Source organism: Balaenoptera acutorostrata, chromosome 5 (genome assembly GCF_949987535.1).
Source record: "Balaenoptera acutorostrata chromosome 5, mBalAcu1.1, whole genome shotgun sequence".
NCBI lineage: Eukaryota > Metazoa > Chordata > Mammalia > Artiodactyla > Balaenopteridae > Balaenoptera > Balaenoptera acutorostrata.
In genome coordinates, this window is record NC_080068.1 from 106,187,990 (window position 1) to 106,207,734 (window position 19,745).

At 49.3% G+C, this 19,745-nt stretch overlaps 1 protein-coding gene across 1 annotated transcript in view; it reads right to left on the reverse strand.

Moving 5' to 3' along the window:
* OTOP1 (otopetrin 1) overlaps positions 1–19,745 on the reverse strand; it is a 67,057-nt gene that overhangs the window by 39,170 nt on the left and 8,142 nt on the right. The window lies entirely within an intron of this gene.

The following is a 19,745-nucleotide window of genomic DNA, read 5'->3' on the forward strand; positions in this document are numbered from 1 at the left end:
CAGGGCCCAGCCAGCGCCTGGCACAGAATGGGAGCTCAGTCCAGACTGCTGAACAAAACCAGACCAAAGTTTCTGCCCCGACATCACAAAAGTTGTCCCCATGCAGTGGGCTTGGCCACCTTCTCTGTTGTTCCCTGCAAGTTCCAAAGATCCCTCTGCTTGATGAAGAGGACACAGACCAAATGGAAGTTAGAGGTTTTGCCTTCTCTGTCGCCTGCTAATATCACACCCTCTGTCCCGAAGCCAGGAACTTATCCCTCTTCTCTTTCTCACTCTGTCCGAATATTTCTGGTGACAGGGGCTCAACCCTCCCTCCTCCTGATGCCCTTTCAGCTTCCTGGTCTAGAAAATAAGGGTGATAAAACCCACCCCAAGAACCGCTGGGAGACTGAAAACATTACGCTAAGTGAAAGAAGCCAGTCGCCAAGATGACTTATTATGTGATTCCATTTATAAAAATGTCCAGTCCAGGTGAGTCTAGAGACATAAAGTAGATCCATGGTTGTCTATTCCTGGGGAGGGTCTGGGGGATGATAGGTAAAGGGCACAGTGTTTCTTTTTGAGATGATAAAATGTTCTAAAAATTGACTGTGGTGATGGTTGCACATCTCTGTGAATATCCTACAAACCATCGGCTTGTGCACCTTAAATGGGTGAGCTGTAGACTATGTGGACTACATCTCAAGAAAACTATTGTTTTAAAGAAAGGAGGAGAATTGCTAGGCACACTGACATGGGCTCACTATACCCATAGCAGGGACAGAGCCCAAGGAAACGAGGAGTATCTGGAGAGGCTGTGTCTGCAGAGGAGTGAGGTGATCAAACTGAGATGAGCGTGCATTCTGAGGAGGGAAACAAGGTGAAGCCCAGACCCGTGTTCATGAACTTGCTGCATCTGCCCCGAACTCAGCAGGGTAGGCTGGAATACCACGGTGACCCACCCTGACCACCCCCTCCTTGGCCACACCAGACGCTGCCCCAGGACTGCACACCAGGTTTTGCCATCCTGTCAATCATCCTCCAGTGGCTTCTGTGAGTCCTGGCTGCACTCCTAGACTGTGGGCTCCCCTGGGTGCAGGGGCGGTTGCATCCTCGTGTCCTGCAGGCTTCATCCTTCCCCTCTCCCTCCTCTCCTGCTCTCCGCCACCATCCCGCATGGCACCCCGCCTCTCTTCACACGTGCACTTGGAACCATTTCTTTTAGCAACCTTCACTTTCTCACACGTTGGACCGCCTGTTTCTAAAACCCATCACTGTGTCCCAACCTTTCTCTCTACAGCCTGTACAGCCACCTGTCCTGGGCAGATCTTACATAAGCAGCTCACTGTCTGCCCCTTTACTTGCAGCCCCTCACTGTGTTCCTTAACACAGTGCTCTGAGCAGCCCTTTTCCAAGGATGGTGCACTGGACAGAGATGTAATGTGTCGTATACATGAATGTGCCTCATTTTAAGTAAAAAGCACTTTGTAAAAATCTGATCTCATAAAAGTAGATTTGGGGGTGATTATTCACAAGCACAAAGAAAGCCTCACTGTGACAAACAACTGGGACAATGCGTCTAATGTACCAGCATTCCAAACGCACTCAATAAATGTGGCTATTAGTCTTACTGTTGTCATTGCCATGATTTTGTGTTAATAACACTTCTCTGGGCTTGAGACAGGCCAGAAACAAGGAAAAAGACTACCTTCACCACTGCGGTCTTTTAAGAGACCAGAAACAGAACAGAAACAGGACCCTGGTAATTAACAGGAAGAAATGGCTATTCATTAGGTTTTCCTGTCACTGGACACACGGGACTGGCATGAGATATCCCAGCTGCTGCCATCTCTTCCAGAAGAAATCAATCTCTTTACTTAGCAAACAGAGGATCTGGATGAATAATCCATCACTTCCACTCATTTTTAAAAATTGGTCAATATTTTTTGTTCCAAAGAAAGTCTTCACTTTCTCACACCCAGTAGGTGGGACAGAATGTTTTCCTGCTCAAAGAAATGCCTCACAGCCCGTAACAAGACCCAAAAACTTTCTCTGGAAAACCTCAGTGCCCAGAATTCCACAGGTTGGCTCTTTCTCAGAGCCCCAGACTTCTAAGACATCACAGAAGCCAGGGCAGAGCTAAGTCAAACCTGTTTTTTCAGCTAGGATTCCAGGGAAATCCTCAGTCCCTGCTGGGGCTGAAGGCACTTCCCTTGGCATTATGGCCTCCTGGTGTACTTTGGGGATAATTAGGCTCTTGCTTCTTTGATAAACTGCAGCTTATTTACAGGGATAGACAGTGCTTTGCAAACAGCTTTCACTCGACCTCTCCCAGCTCCTCCCTGAGAGGTGGCCAGGATTCTTATTTTACTGATGAGGAAACCAGGACTCAGAAAGGCGAAGGTAGCAGAGCTGAGACATCAAGCCAAGACTTCCAGGGTCAGCACCACTTCCATGATCCACATAGCTCACTTGAATAGTTATATTATTATGTGGTAACCTGCTGAGTGTCTAAACAGCCACACCCTTTACTGAACACCTACTATGTGCTCTCCTACACTGCCTCATTTACTCCAGCTCTACCTGGTGTCTAATGGACATCTCAAATGTAACACGTCCACCAGAGGAATCCTGATTCTGCATCCCCAGCCTTACTCCTCCTTTTGTCTCCCCAGTCTTGGGAAATGGCACCACCATTCACCCATTGACTGGGGTCCCAGTGCTTAGAGTCTTCCTGGGAAGAGGGAGAGAGAGAGGAGGGAAGAGTGAGGAAGAACAGGGTGGGGGAGGGAGAGAGGAAGGAAGGGAGAAAGGAGGGAGGGAGAGAGGAAGGAAGGATGAGGGGAGGGCAGGAGAGAGAAAAAGAGGAAGGAGGGAGAGAGGGAGGGAGGGCAAGAGAAAGGAAAGGAGGGAGGAGGGGGAGGATGGAACAGGGAAGGGTAACAGAGAAAGGAAGGGATGGATGAGGAGAGAAGAAGAAGGGAAGAAGAGAAGAAAGAAGGAAGAACAGAAGGATGGAGTAGGAAGGAAGTGAGGGAAAGACCAAGGAAGGATCCTGCCACTACAGGAAAGCATAGGTCAAAAGCCTCTGTATGCAATATTTTTTTAGCCTGTTTAAGTCAACAACCTCAAAATAACATTTTATTCTTGTTTCCTTGCTTGTTTGTTTGCTTGTTTGTTATGACACTGGATTCACTGTCATTTATAGGGTCACAAAACCACGAACCTCCCTGAAACAACCACTTTCAGAGCAGGAATCTGGGCCACGCTGCAGTTGTGTGCAGTTTTTCCAAAGGCAAGATGAACTAGACACAGTCCCTGAGCCTAAGAAACCTAAAATCTCATCCAGATGACAAGGCTTATATCCACTAGTCGTAAGACAAGGCAGAAATTGACAAGCGCCAAAGAGCTCCACACAGAGAGAGCCGTGGCAGCCCATGGGAGTGAGGAGTACTTCCTGCCAGGTGTGTAGAGAAGGTGTCATCAGGGCAGACCTTTGAAGGGAGTATGGGTGGGAGGGAGAGTGACTGTGTGCTGGGCGCCCACCCTGTACCCAGCAGCCACTGGTCCTACACGTGTGTGATTCCCATTCTACACATGCTGAAACTAGGGGAGTGGGAAGACTAAGTAACGTGCCCAAGAGCATGCAAGGAAAATGACAGCCACACTCTAGGAGAGACTTAAATTCAGATCGAACATGAGAATTCAAGCAGCGACCTGTGATGGGTCTGGACCACACAGAGTGAAATGTACCCGGCCCCTCCCATGAAGATTTCTCAGGCACCCGCTTTCTCCACAGACTCCCCGCCACCTCCTCCCTTCGACCTGCATCATGTCTATCTCCCTTCCAAGAGTGCAGGGTCCTTGAGGAGGGGAGGGTTCCTGTCTTGACAACGTTTCAATGTGTTGTGAGTACCTAGCAAGTGCTTCTATTCCCCGCTGCCTGAACATTTATGCACTCATTGATTACATCATTCATCTCAACCGCATTTTCTTAGCACCCACTCTATGCCAGGCCCTGAGTTGGCTCTAGGACTAAGAGATGAGCATCTTAGAGTTCCCCCAGTGTTGGTAGAGGGGACAGAAGTGTCAACAAGAAGCACAGTGCCTTCCCAGGGCGCAGTGAGGGGTGAAGGAGTGCGGTCAGAACCCCAAAGGGTGAGAGAGGGGGTCTGAAAAGCATCACTGGGGAGCACGGGGTGGGGCCTGAGCCCTATCTCGTAAAGCAAGGAAGGTGGGAGGCATTCCAGGAGGAGGGAACAGAATATGCAAAGGCAGATAAGCATGAAATATTGTGAAGGGAACTAAAAGCCTTTGAGACTGGAGCACAGAATGCGGGCCAAGGAGCGGATAAAACTAAAGAGGCCATCTGGGCTCAGATCTTAGAGGGCCTTGAATGCCAGGATAAGGAGAGTGGCCTCCATCATGGGGTCCGTGGAACCACGGCAGGGCTTTAAACAAGGAAAGATGTGAATAGGTTTGTGTAATCGTAGTTCCAACGATGGGATGTAAGGCAAGAGCCTGGAGGCGGAGAGAGGAGACTATGGCCATAATCCAGCCTTAACAAAGAAAGAGAGAGAAGGGAAGGTGGGCGGGGGCGGGCAGAAAAGATGTGCAGGAAGATGGAGGCAGAAAAGACTAAAGGAGAGAAGTCCAAGGAGGAAAGGGCACAGAGCTGCTGTCGGGCTGCGGCTAGCGGGCGAGCAGGCTGGGCTCGCTGGGCACTCACCCGCCGGCCGGTTCGCTGCTTCGGGGACTCACCGCGGAGCCAGCGCGCGCCGGCGTGCGTGTCCTTGAGGCGGCTGGGGCGGCGGTGCGCGGAGCTGCGGCCCACGTACCACAGCATCCAGAGCAGCTGCAGCAGCATGAGCGCCGTGAGGAAGCACAGCAGGTCGCTCTTGCCCACGCCCGAGGCGTGCACGGCCCAGGCCAGCAGGAACAGCAGCCCCGCCACGAACACGTTCAGCCCATACTGGCTGCTCAGCGCCTCCGCCAGCTTCTGCGGGAAGCTGGAGCGGATGGCGCCCCGACGAGGGGCCGGGGACTGCGGGGGCCCCGGGGCCGGGAGCTGGGGCGGCGGGCAGGCTGCGGGCCCCGACGAGCCCCTGTCCGGGCTGCTCCGAAACGCCTGGGGAGAGGCAGGCGCCCCCTGGCCCTCGGGCATCATTGAGGGACCCGCACTGAGTCTAGTCCCAGGGGTGGCTGCGACCCGGGCCCCACCCGCTGCCCCTGTCCCCTGCCCTAGCCCCGACGCCCTCTGCCAACCAGCTCGCTGTCCTGATCACCCTCGGCCGCCTGATCTCCCGCCTTCTGGCCCCTGCCCTCGGTCAAGGTACCCACCCGATCCACTTACCACCTTTCCCCCCCACGCCGACCCGGGCTGACCCGGGCTGACCCCGGCTTCTTCGCGCTCCCCAATTCGCACCGCCCACCTTCCCTCCCTCCTCAATGTCCGGGGCAACACTTCCGCCCACTCTGGACCCACGCGGGCCGCTCCCCGCTCCTGGTGCCTCGGCCTGGGGCCAGCCCTGCCCCGACGGCCGCGTGTCCTCCCGCTCCCCGACCCGCGCCCCCGGCCCACCCGCTGTCCTCAGCTCTGTTCCCTGAGCCGATGCCAGCTGACGCAGTCCTGCCAGGATGACAGGTGCCTCCCAGAGGTGGGATGGGGGGCAAGGTGTCGCCCTGAGCCGGCCCGAGGGTGTGGGCGCGGAGGCGTGGCCGCGGCGGAGCGGCGCGTCCGGGGCTCCGCGGGTGAGTGCGCTCCTCTCGTGCCCCTGAGCGTCTCCGTAGCGGACCACGGAGGTCTAGGTGAGCCCGGACGAACGCGTCCGTGTGCGTGAGTGTCTGCCTGTCCTCGTCGCTGCGTATTTCTACGGTCTGTTTTCTCCGTGCGTGTTGCTGTGTCTCTCTGGAGGTCAGTCTTTGGGTGTGTCTGGTTGGGTCTGGGAGGATGGGAGGGGGTGGCAGCTCCTGTCCCTAGATCTATGAATAGGGGGACGGGGTGTCCTTTTCGTTTGTGTCTATGTTTGTCTGTCCGTCTGGTGTACCTGTGTGTCTGCCAGGAGATGCCCAGATGCGGACAAGACAGGAGCCACTTCCCAAGAAAAGAGATCATCTCTCTCCCTCCTCCAAGGGAATGGGGAGCTACTTCTGGACTGAGCTGAGCTGGGGCTGGGGGCTGCCAGGGATCCTCCCTGGAACCGGGGGAACCGGAGCATCTCCCTCTGCTCCCCCAGGCCCCCCAAGCTGACCTGGCCCGTCAGAGTGCCCCTCTCAGGAGGTCTTAAGGGCTGGCATGGCTGAGATCAGGGCTGGAGCAGGAAGCTGGGAGTGAGCCGCTGGGGGATGGAGCCCAGGAAAGGGCAAGCAGGGCTCACAGCCAGCCACTTGTGCAGTAGTATAGGGCTCAGCACCCAGGAGACACCCTTTCCCCCTTGGTTTAACATCCTGCTGTTGCCGTTCTGAAATTCTTAATTTCTGAACAGGGGGACCCACATTTTCATTTTTGCAGTGGATCCAGCAAATTACATAGCTGGTTCTGATTGCCAGAGGGTTCTGGCTGTGAGGGAGCCCTGGGCTGGGAGGGAGTCAACCTGAGGACTTGCCATCATTCACGTTTTCACTTTGTTCACTCATTTATGTGGTCCACACTCATTTATACTACACTGAATCATTTCAGGCTCTGTTCTAGGTGCCAGGAATTCAGTTATGAAAGACTGCCCTCACGGAGCTGACATTCTGGTGGAGACACACTCAGTGGATAACTATTTAACTCGCTGAGAAGCTAGAGTATCAAACATGAGACTCAGCCCTGCCTTCCAGGAGCTCATGACCCAGGACTGCCTAGGGCGGGAGGGTTGGGTGAGCCCTGAGTCTGCCAAGAAGGGTGAGAGGTTCCTGGAGGAGGCACCGCCTGTACAGTTGTTTTTGTGGGAGTTTTTTAACAACTTAATTGGAGTATAATTGCTTTACAATGGTGTATTAGTTTCTGCTTAATAACAAAGTGAATCAGCTATACACATACATATATCCCCATATCTCCTCCCTCTTGCATCTCCCTCCCACCCTCCCTATCCCACCACCTGTATACTTTTGATAGGAGTAGGAGCTGGCCAGGTGACACGGGGCAGGGAAGAGGAGGGCATTCCAGAGAGACGATGAAGCACGTGCACAGAAATGAGCGTGAAAAGGCAGGTGAGGACCAGGAAACGTGTTCATCAGTATGAAGCTTAGAGTGTGCCCTTCAGCTGGGTGTCCCCAGAGCCAAGCCAGGTGGGTGCTCAGTACATAAACCAAAGAGTTAATGAATGCACAAGTGGATGGAGGCTGTATGAATAAGTGAAGTGTCGTCTTCTCATCAGATCAATGGGAGGTGGGACTCGGGATGTGTTTCCCCCCCAGTGCTCTAGCCCGTGACCTTGCTTCGTTTTCCTTCTTAGCACACAGCGTTACCTGGAATGTGTGTATATCTGGGGCCTGTCACTCCCACTGTAATGAAAGCTCTATGAGAAGGATGTGGCCTGTCTTGTCCACTGCTGTACTTCCAGCATGTAGAACAGTGGTGCCCAGCACATAGTAGGTACTCAATAAATATCTGTTGAATTGTGTCCCCCCAAAAGATGTTGAAGTACCTGTGAATGGGACCTTCTTTGGAAAGAAGGTCTTTGCAAATGATCAAGTTGAGGTCATTAGTGTGGGTCCCAATCCAATGTGACTGCATCCTTATAAAAAAGGGAAATGTGAAGATAGACACATACAGAGGGAAGAGGATGTGAAGATATAGAAAGAATGTCACCTGCAAGCCAAGGATTATCTGAGACTACCAGAAACTAGGAGGGGCCTGGAACAGCTTTTTCCCTCTCAGTCCCCAGAAGTAACCAACCCCTCCGACACCTTGATCTTGGATTTCTAGTCTTGAGAATTGTGAGATTATAAATTTCTGTTGCTTAAGCCATCCAGTGTGGTCTTTGTTAGGGCAGCCCCAGGAAACTAAGACACCCAGCTTATTCCTTCTGTGGTCCCCTGGGGACCTGTTCACCTCTCCATCCCTCTATTTCCCGCATGGCATAATCTATTTTTTAACTGTCTTTCCTACTCTGAGCTCCCTAAAGGCAAGAACTACATCTGGTTCATTCTGTTCTCTAAACCCAGCATGTGTTTTTTTCTTTTTATCTACTGAAAAATGGGTCCTAAGCACCTCTCATGTGCCAGGTATGGGACCAGGCCTGGGGGCAACAAGACGAAACCCACAGTTTATGCCAAATGCCACAGGAACCTGGGAGAGAGAGAGCTTAGTTAGTGTCTGACAAGTGGCCAGGGCTCCGTGAATGCCCCAGAGTTCCATAAAAACCACCTCTGCTTTTATTTCACTCTACAAGTTTACAAAGCACATGCACATCCGTTATCTCTTTTTCATATGTCAGCTCAAGTCAACACGAATGCGGAGGGAAAGGCAGCACCAAGTGGTGGTTAAGGGGATGAGCTCTAAAGCCAGGCTGTGAGGTTTGATTCCTGTCTCCATCACTTCCTGCTGTGTGACCCTGGATGGGTTACTAAGACTCACTGTGCCTCAATTTCCTCATCGGTAAAAGGGAGCTCTTAATAGTAACCACTCTTACAAGTTTCTATGAGGACAAAATGGGTCGATACATATGAAGCACTTTGGAAGGTGCCCGCCAAATACAATGTACCTAAGACCCTTTGTTATTTACTGAGCACCTACTATGTGTCAGACCCTGAGCTGACGCTGTGTGGCAGAGGCTGCCAACTGTCCATTAAACACATGCTCCCCTTCCGGAGCATAGAGCTGTCATAGGGAAGTGTCTGCCCAGCCAGGGACTCACTTCCCAGTGCAACTTGCATCTAAGTGGACCAAATGACTAAGTTCTGGACAGTGGGGTGAGGACAGAAGTGACACACACACTCGGGGGCCCTAGCCCATGAAAAACCCCTACACAATCCTCCATTTTCTCCTCCCCCCCTGCCCCCCGCCACCAGCCAGATGTTGACACCAACACCCAGGGCAACCTTGGAGCCTCATGCTGAAGACGGCGGAGCCTGTCAGCCTGAGCCCCCAGTGACCGGTGAAGCACATTCTCCCTGCTGAAACTGGACCTTACATGAGTGAGACATGAGCTCCTATTGTGCTAAGCCACTGCAATTTGGAAAGGTATCTGCTACAGCAGCTAGCATGACCCTTAACTCGCTTAGAATACAAAGATAGATAACACACAATCCCCATCAGAAAATCAGGTGGGACTCCCTGGTCTGGGCTACCTCGATTCTTTTTTTTTTTTTTTTTAATGAGGATCTTGAATCAGATGCATATGTTTGATTGATTGATTGATTGATTTTGGCTGTGTTGGGTCTTCGTTTCTGTGCGAGGGCTTTCTCCAGTTGTGGCAAGCGGGGGCCACTCTTCATCGCGATGCGCGGGCCTCTCACCGTCGCAGCCTCTCTCGTTGCGGAGCACAGGCTCCAGACGCGCAGGCTCAGCAGTTGTGGCTCACGGGCCCAGCCGCTCTGCGGCATGTGGGATCTTCCCAGGCCAGGGCTCGAACCCGTGTCCCCTGCATTAGCAGGCAGATTCTCAACCACTGCGCCACCAGGGAAGCCCTCGATTCTTTTTAATAAGCAATGAAATGTAAGTTTCTGGACACCAAAGAGAGAAACTGAAGTCTGTCCCCTTTCCTCTCTACTCAAGACAATGGGAAAAACTGATTGAGAGATTTACCCACGCTGCTTTCTGCCTTCTGTGGATGACATTTTTTCAAAGGTCTGAACTGCACAGGAACCTCAATGTCTTCTGATTAATCCCAGCTCAGCAGTGGGCAGACATGGGGGCGTGAGAAATGATGGGCTCTGATGGCATCCAGGCCCCTGGCGTTCACCTCTGGAGCACGTTACCCCACCCACATTCCACGGTGAGAGCTGGTCGCAGGGCTCACCTAGTTGTAAGGGGCTGGGAATGCCTTGACCAGGCAGCTGCTCTACTGTGACAACTCAGCGCCTCTTGGATGATGCTGAGAAATGCTGCCCTGAAACAGGGGCTCCCCAATTTCAATGAGGATGACAGAATCCCCAGAGGGGCAGAGGCCAACCAGACGTGCTTAACTGCCACAGATAACACGGGCACAGTTACTCTGATAGGCAACAGGACCCGAGTGCCAATTAGCAGATTTTGCCCCACTTATGTTTGCCGGTGGCTACATAATCCCAGAGTTCCTAAGAATAAGAGAGGTGAGCAGTGTATTAGCTTCCTAGGGCGCTGCAGCAAAGTACCACCAAGTGGGTTCCTTGACAGAAATTTCTTGGCTCACAGTTCTGGAGCCTGGAATTTGGAAATCAAGGTGTCGGCAGGGACAGGCTCTCTCTGAGGGTTCTAGGGAGGAGCCTTCCTTGCCTATTCTAGCTTCTGGTGGCTGCCGGCGATCCTTGGCGTTCCTTTGCTTACAGTTGCATAACTCCAATCTATATCTCTGTCATCACATGGCCATCTTCCCTCTGTCTGCGTCTGCCTCTTCTCCTCTTTTATAAGGACACCAGTCATATTGGCCAACCCTCCTCCAGTATGATCTTGTCTTAACTTACATGGTAATTACATCTGCAAAGACCTTATTTCCAAATAAGGTCACATTCACAGATATCAGGGGTTAGGACTACAACATAACTTTCGGGAGGCATAATTCAACCTACAACAGGCAGCCTATTAAAGCATTATTGGATCTATATAACTGGAAAATCTCTACAGAAGGTAAATAGAGACCTATCTTGAATCATTATGCGAGAGAGTCAAAAACTCTCAATTCCCACACCTGAGCCAGTTCACAGACCTGGAACCCTTGAATGAAGAGGGGGCTGGTCTCCTCGAGAAAAAGCTCTGGAACGCTGGCACAAATATACTGGGGATCTTCCTCCAAGGCTCCCCAAAAGGACATATAGCATTACAGCAAGGTGATCATTCACTGGGGAGAGGTCCAAACCAGGTCTCCTTTTCTTAACCTTTTCTTTTGAAATAATATTAGATTTAAAGAAGAGTTGCAAAGATAGTATAGACTTTCCTATTTACCCTTCCCCCAGCTTCCCCTAAGATCTTACACATCATGGTACCCTTGTCAAAATGAAGAAATTAACACTGATGTAAAACCATTAACGAAACTACAGGCTTTATTCGAACTTAGCTACTTTTCCCACTAATGTCATTTTTTCCTACACAGATCTTTTGGAAAACACTAGATATGGGCTCTGAGTGGATGCTAAGTCCTGAGGATTGGTGGAGTCCATGGTCATTTCTTTTGCTGGGAAATAAATCCCTTGATCAGAAGCCAAGCACACCCTGACAATTTTATATGAATCTCCCTGAGTGTACGGATGGGAAAGCTAGCAGAAGCACCATGGGAAGGAAAGGCAAATACATCTTCAGGATGTGTGTCTCATCCAGGAAGGACAAGTCTCCACCCCCTCCACGACGGAAGGGGCGCCATACAACCAAACACCCACCAGGCAGGTCTCCCCAGGGAAAGGGGCCACATCGGCAGCTCCGCGTTGACCTCTGCTCCTGGCATCTGTTCCAATGTGACATACTAAACCACCCAACTTAGTAGTAAATAACAACCATCATTTTGTTGCATTTTGTGGGTCAGAATTTGCAGAGGACACACAGCAGGAATTGTTTTTTCTCTGGTCTACAATGTCTAGGTCCCTCCCTGGGAAGACCTGAACAGCTGGGGTGACTCAATGGCCAGGGCTGGAATCATTTAAAGGTTTCCTCACTCACATTCTGGTGCTTGGAATAGGATAACCCGAAGGCTGGGCTCAGCTGGGACTCTCGACCAGAGCACCTCCACGTGGCTTCTTTATGTGTGGCTTGAACCTCTCACAGCGTTGCATCTGGGTTTTGAAAGGGAGCATACCAGGAGGGAACATCTGGCAAGCAAGCATTCCAAGAGAACTAGCAAAAGCTGTATGGCCTTTACCACCTAGCCTGAGAAGCCACATAGCATCATTTATGGCATCCTATGTTGGTGAAAGCTGTCATAAGCCCACCCAGATTCAAGGGAAGGGGATAAAGATTCCTCCTCTCAATGGAAGACGTTTCCAAAATTTTATTTTTTCAGATCATCACAGCAGGTTCTGCACTCAGCACTCTGTTAACCACATCAGCCTTGGAGAGGAGATTTCGGTGTTGCTGAGCACATGCATGGCCTCCATTCCTGCCACCGTGTACCTTGTACATGGGCCCGTAGAGCAAGCACTGGGGTGGCTAGGCAACGAGGCTGACGGACTCCCACAGAGCAGCCATTTCATCCCGCTGCTCTGTAGGGGACGCCGCTGGTGAGCATTCACATGAGATGCAAATCTTCATACCCTGAATCCATTCTGAGAGGTCCATCCACACACTTTTCCCCAAAACCTCCTTGTAACCAATCTTCAGATTTTATTTCCAAGTCACTGAATATCTAGACAAACTGGTAGCCTGTTAGCAACCATCCATGAGTTCATGTATATTTGTACTCTGGACGTCCCTCAATCCAGACAAAGTGAACAACCCTATGTACCACTCAACATTCTGCCCACTGGGAAGACTTTCCTTTACCACCCTTCCCTTCAGGGATCCCTTTGGGTGGGGCTGTAATGCTGCAGCTGTCCACGTGGTTGGACATCATATCATGATGGTTGGTGGTGTCATATCACATAGAGCCACCCGTAAACTAAGCCTGAGCTTTTTCTCATCAGTCATGAAAAAAACCCCATGAGACCATAGGTGTGAATTAAAGGAAAGGAGACAATGCAGGAGGAGTGGTTTCAAAGGAACCTGAGCCACCTGTGCATGCAACTTATTCATGGTTTTCAACCCTGCTCAAGTTCAAGTCTTGTACATCATTCCTACTCAACAACATATCACTGCTGGGCATGCCCAACCTTGTGGTTTGGTGGGTCAGACGACTCCAGTCCATGCCATAGATGGACGTTCAGTCTCTACCAGGGCTTAGTAGCAAGTGAGAAGTTATTTCTCAAAAGGGAGATAATAATCTACAGAAGAAGGTATGGATTTGCTCTAAAATCCTTGTGGTCTGTGCTGTGACCCTCCTAGTGGTTTGTGCTAGAGTCTCCAACATAAGACCACTATTTGCCACAAACACTTCAAGTGCCATTGGCTTTGTTGGGTTATAAGATCCAAGTGGGAGAATGTGTGCACTACAGCCTGGAGATGCTTCCGAGCCTTCTCTTGCTCCAACACCCACTCAAAATGGGCAGCCTCGTGAGTTCCTCAGTAAATAGGTCAAAGTAACACACTTAGATGTAGTCTATGTTGCCTCCAACGTCTAGAAATCCCCGTAAGTATTTGCCTCTTTTTTAATGGGAGGAAGAACAAGGAGCAGCATCTTGTCTTTCATCTTGGAGGTGATATGCCAACACGTTCAAGATCACTGAACCCCCAGAGACTTCACCAAAGTTATAGCCTCCTGAATTTTAGTAGGTTTTCTCGTCCACCCTGTTTCAGATAAGACATCTAAAGTACTGGCTGCTTCCTGCTCATCAGATCCAATGACTGTAGATCATCAGTGTAGTGGACCAGTACGATGCTGTGTAGAATGTCAGATAATCCAGTTCTGTATTATGGGAGATAACAAGACTCAGGTAGCTCTGAGGCAAGGCTGTGAAGGTGCACTGTTAGACCTGCCTGGGAAAAGCAAAAATGGTACAGCCTCCACTATTATGGGATCCTATCATTCCAACTGCTGCTAGGGAGACCAGTTCTATAACAGCATTCCTGCCTCAGCATGGCCTACAGAGGACAGTCACTGTTGACCAACTCAATGATGCCTATCCCTTCTTACTGGCATATTTCTTATCTCCATGATAAATGGAGAGCCTTTGGGGTCCTCCAAAGATCAGCTGGTAGGTTTTCTAATCTTACGTGGTGGACCCATTTGAGCACGCCCACTTCCCTGAGTCCGTTGATCCCTTCCCCTACAATGTGTCATGGCGATCCTGGCATCTCTACTTTGTTTAATGTGGGCCATGACTTTTTCCAAGTCTCCAAGAACCACAACAGCAGTGAATTAGAACCACCTCTTCAAGCCCTTGCCAGGGTGTTAAATCCTGTTTCAAAAGGGAGCAACCACACTGACAAACTCTCCCTTAACCAATGTTATAGTCTGCTTTTAATAAAGCACCACCATGATTTACTCCCAGGCACAGGCTCCTGAAGTATTTGTCAGTATATGTCATTCAGGTCCTGAAGCACCTTTGCCATATGATCCCTCTCTCTACTTAGCAGGCCAGCACATCCCCAGTAAGGCTATGCAAGCATTTGATCCAGAATAATGGATGGGTGGCCAGGAGGGACATGGGGACAATTCTGGAGGTGACCAAGCATTGCTTTGTAAGGTTCCTACCGCCTCTGGGGCCTCAGCATGGTCTTCAAGCAAGGAGTGGCTCTATCACCCAGTAAGGGAGAGGTGGCCCTTCTGTAGGTCCAGAAGGTTCTGAGGAATCTAGGAGTGCAAGGTTCTCAAGTGCATTTCACCAGTTATCCCCTTCCCAATTCTCAAATTCCTGCTCCTTCCCGATCAGGGCTCTGACTCTGGTGGATGATATTTTCCTAGACTGAGAATTCAGCCTTCTCTGCTACTCTGCCACTCTCACAATTCAGTTCTGTGCTGATCCCTAGCTATGTCTACCCTCCAGCTGCAGGAGGTAAAGATTTCTTTAAATGCTATCAAGAAGCTCTTCTGGGACTTCCCTGGTGGTCCACTGGTTAAGAATCTGCCTTCTAATGCAGGGGATGCAGGTTCGATCCCTGGTCGGGGAACTAAGATCCCACACGTCATGGGGCAACTAAGCCCACACACCGCAACTACTGAGCCCGGGCGCTACAACTAGAGAGCCCATGCGCCTCAACAAAGAGCCCGCGTGCCGCAACGGAAGATCCCTCGTGCCACAACTAAGACCCGACACAGCCATAAATAAATAAATAAATAAATAAATAAATAAAATATTTTTTTAAAAAAAGCAGCAGCAGCAGCAGCTCTTCTACTTCTCACTCTCTGAGACTTGTTCTAGTGGAAGAACCACCGGCTTCCACTAAAAAAAGGATGACACAGAGGGCAGAATAGAGCCCAGAGGGTAGAGCCTAAAGCTCTGCACAGTCCTAGGAAGCAGCACTGGTCCCTAATCAAGAGAGGGAGACATACGCCCAGCTGGCTTTCAGAATTTTTAGGGAACAGAGGCCACGTGCCTTGTTACCCCTCTCTGAACGGGAATGTTATTGCAAGCACCCTATGTCTATCTCACCCCTGTATGTTTGGTGTGTAATTGGCAGGTAACTTACCTTTAAAGGTGTGCAGATTGAGAGGACCTTGCACCTGATGAGGCACCTTTTATTGATTTAGACGATGAGATCCGGGAGCTCAAGCCTGAACCTGATGCTGTAATGGGATGAAACTTCAGTGATTCCTGAGGATAAATGACTTTTGCATGTGGAGGGAATCTAGAGAATTTATGAACAGAGATTAGACTGTGGCAATTTTCAGTTTTCTTTTTTTTTTTATTTAAATATAGTTGACTTACAATGTGTTAGTTTCTGTTGTACAGCAAAGTGAATCTCATATATACATATAAAATTCTTTTTCATATTCTTTTCCATTATGGTTTATACAAGACATTGAATATAGTTCCTTGTGCTATACAGTAGGACTTTGTTGTTTATCTATTTTACATATAGTAGTGTGTACCTGTTAATCCCAAACTCCTAATTTATTCCTCCCCCATCCCCATTCCCCTTTGGTAACCGTATGTTTGTTTTCTACGTCTGTGTCTGTTTCTGTTTTGTAAATAAGTTCATTTGTATCATATTTTAGATTCCACACATAAGTGATGATATCATATGACATTGATATTTGTCTTTTTCTGTCTGACTTACTTCACTTAGTATGATAATCTCTAGGTCCATCCATGTTGCTGCAAACAGCATTATCTCATTCTTTTTTTATGGCTGAGTAGTATTCCATTGTATTTATACACATCTTCTTCATCCATTCATCTGTTGATGGACATTTAGGTTGCTTCCATGACTTGGCTGCTGTGAATAGTGCTGCTATGAGCACTGGGGTGCATGTATCTTTTAGAATTCAAGTTTTCTCAGGATATATGCCCAGGAGTGGGATTGCTGGATCATATGGCAACTTTTTTTTAGTTTTTTAAGGAAATTCCCTACTGCTCTCCACAGTGGCTGCTAGACTATGGCAATTTTAAAACACGACCTCCAAATTTTTTGGTACTCCTCCTTGAGGATGGGGCAAAGCCATGCCCCCTCCCCTTATATAGGGGATCTGTGACTGCTTGACCAGTAGCATAGGATGGAAGTGACAGTCTCAGCTTCTGAGCCCATGCTTTAAGCAGTAGCTTCCATTTCCTGTCTCTAGGAACACTGTGGTAGGTGGAGTAATGGCCCCAAAGACATCCACACCCTACTCCCTGGAACCTATAAATATGTTGTGTTACCTGGCAAAAGGAACACTGAAATGAAGTAAGGATTTTAAAACACGGAGATGATGTTGGGTGACCCAGGTGGGTGGGCCCAATGTATTCACACGGACCCTTAGGAGTGAAGGAGGCAGCAGAAGAGTTGGTCAGAGCAATGTGGCAATGGAAGAAGAGGCAGGAGCATTTCAAAGTATAAGAGGGATGTGTTGACCCACTGTCCTAGGCTTTGAAGATGGAGGAAAAAGGCTACACAAGCAAGAAATGCACGTGGCTGGTGTCTCCAAGCTGAGAACGGCCCTCAGCTGCCAGCCAGCTGGGAAATGGGGATCTCAGGCCTTCCGCTGCAAGGGACTGAATTCTGCCAACGGCCTGAAAGAACAAGGACGTGGACTCTCCCCTAAGAGCCTCCAGAAAGGGATGTAGCCCTGCCAAGACCCATATTAGACTTCTAACCAAGGAACCGTGAGATAATCAATTTCTGTCATTTTTAGCGCTATTGGTGGCAATCTGTTACAGCAGCAACAGAAAACTAACGTAAAAGCTCACCCTTGAATCCCAGCTACTATGCCATGAGGAAACCCAAGCGGCCCATGAAGAGGTCCAGGCGGAGTGAAATTGGTGGCCAGCACCATCTCGCCAACCACAAGGGAACCACCATGGAAGTGGACCGTCCAGTCCCAGCTGAGTCACCCCATGCATAACAAGCTGTTCCTATCAATTCCTGCTCAAATTTCAGATTCCTGAGCAAAATAAAGGGTGGTGGTTGTCCTAAGGCACTTAGTTTTGGCGTGGTTTGTTATGCAGTGATAGGTGATAACCGGAACATACAGACAGATGCACGTGGAAGTCAGCCCAGGGTATGAGAAGGAATCCCAGGTTTTGTGGTGGCACCATGACAGGGGTGGAGGATTACGAGGAGTCCCGCTGGTCCTGAGAGAGAGTGGGGATCAGGCTGAGGGCTGGGCGTGCGGGAGCAAGGGAAGCAGTGAGCTGAATGAACTCCAGGGTCCACTCCTACTCCTGAGTGTGGGCTGGGGAGGGGCCAAGTTCCTGACATCCTTTTGGACTCTATTTTTATACATAAGGGAACATTATACACACTCTTTTGCGTCCATACGTCATAATACAATATTTTTTAATGAGGAACACAATTGGATATCATGAGCCTAGAGAATTCTTCGGTGGAGTTTTGCTGTAAAGGGGACCCAAAAAGTGGTTAATAACTGGAGAAGCGTGAGGGAGCCCTATCTTGGGTGTTTGTTTGAAGATGGTAAATAGCACAACACATTTGTATGTGGATAGGAATGATGCATCTCAAGGCATCATGAATATACCCAAAGTGAGGTATAATAAGGTTTGCCAAAGCTACAGCTCTACTAAAAGCTAGGTGCTCACATTGCTTTAGAAATAAAATAGCTACACATTACATTTCTGCCAAATTGGGAAAATCTCATTCCTCAACTTCAGAATTGAATCTGAGAGACTTAGAAGAGATCTTTGTGGCCTTTTTAGGAATAATTCACTCTTCTGTTCAACTCCCAATCTTCCCTTGACCAGAGCCTGCAATTTGGCTTCTTTCAAATTAGTCCTTAGTGTATGCGAAATGTTCCTGATTGTTATTTATTTTTATGAATTCTATGTAAACATCTCTTAAAATCTACCAAGCTCTTTCCCACCTCAAGAAACACTGAGCTGAATCAAAGTCTTTAAAATATTTTTAAGTGAAGGGCAGTTATCCTAACTGTGGCCACAGAAGAGGGCATCTAATAACCCCTATTACCTAGGACCACCCCGCCCCACCTCCCCAAATGATTCTACTTATAAAGATTTGGCTCTTAGCTTTTCCCTGGATTCCTTTCCAATGTATTTCTCTTTTGCTTAAGCATAGCCAGAGACCTTTTCTTGTTGTTGTTGTATAAAACCAAAGAACCCTGAGACAGCCAGCATGTTAAATGCTATTAAGTCTCCTAGATAGACCATCGCCTCCCAAGCTAGGTCCCAGACACAGATTTGGAGGGAGCCTCAATCTGGTTTTTACCCTAGGGAGCTAAGTTCGATTCTGCTATCTCTGTGTTCCCTGACAATTCGAACATTCTAGCTTCTGCAGAGACGTCTCTGCCCAAAGTGATTGGAACAGGATAGTTCTGGAACGAGGCTGCACGTTAGAATCACCTGGAGGACTCTTCACAAGACAGCCTTGTCACCAGCTGCAATGGGAACCTCTGAGCAGCAGGCCTGAGGCAACCAGTGTGCAACCCGGGTGGAAGACTCGGTCTTGACACTTGGGACTGTCAGTCAGGGACATTTTTAAGAGCACACACTTGCTTCTACCATATCCCTGACCTTCACGATACACATTCACAACTGTTAATTCCGTTATTCATTACTATTCTGAGTGGATGCTCCTTCCACAGGCTTGTTTAGAAGCAGCAACAACACTGCTTGACACAGTTTTTATTTAATAATTATAACAAGGGCTTCCCTGGTGGCGCAATGGTTGAGAGTCTGCCTCCCAATGCAGGGGACGCGGGTTCGAGCCCTGGTCTGGGAGGATCCCACATGCCGCGGAGTAACTAGGCCCGTGAGCCACAACTACTGAGCCTGCGCGTCTGGAGCCTGTGCTCCGCAACAAGAGAGGCCGCGACAGTGAGAGGCCCGCGCACCGCGATGAAGAGTGGCCCCCGCTCGCCGCAACTGGAGAAAGCCCTCGCACAGAAACGAAGACCCAACACAGCCAAAAATAAATAAATAAATAAATAAATTTTTTTTAAAAAAAATAATAATTATAACAATAGGAAAAGACCCACAAATAGTCTGCACAGCACTTATTTAATGGGCACAGGGACCAGGCATGATCCTGTTTAAACAAATTTATTCAGATGTCTCTTTGTAACAGAATCATCTCCCTACCACCCTAGCTATACCACAGTATCAGCACTTGGCTAACTGGATTCTAATGACTGTATTACACAGAAAATCCCAGCCTTAGGTTTCTATCCAAGTATCAACAGTAAAACTACTTTTCAAGAAAAGAAAAATGGAAGGAAGGGAGGGAAGGAAGGAAGGATTTCTTGCAGAATCTGCCCAAAGACTTTGTGGGAGTTGTCACAGGGGTACGTCCCTTGGCCCCCCACAAGTTCCCTCCGGAGGGTCTGAATCAGTGCTCTAATCCTACTTCCTGGGTTTGCAACCTCAGCCTTGCACTGGACCCTCACGTCACTGACTGACTTGGCCACCTGATTCTGACCTTCGCCAGACTTTGCTCCTTACTTTAA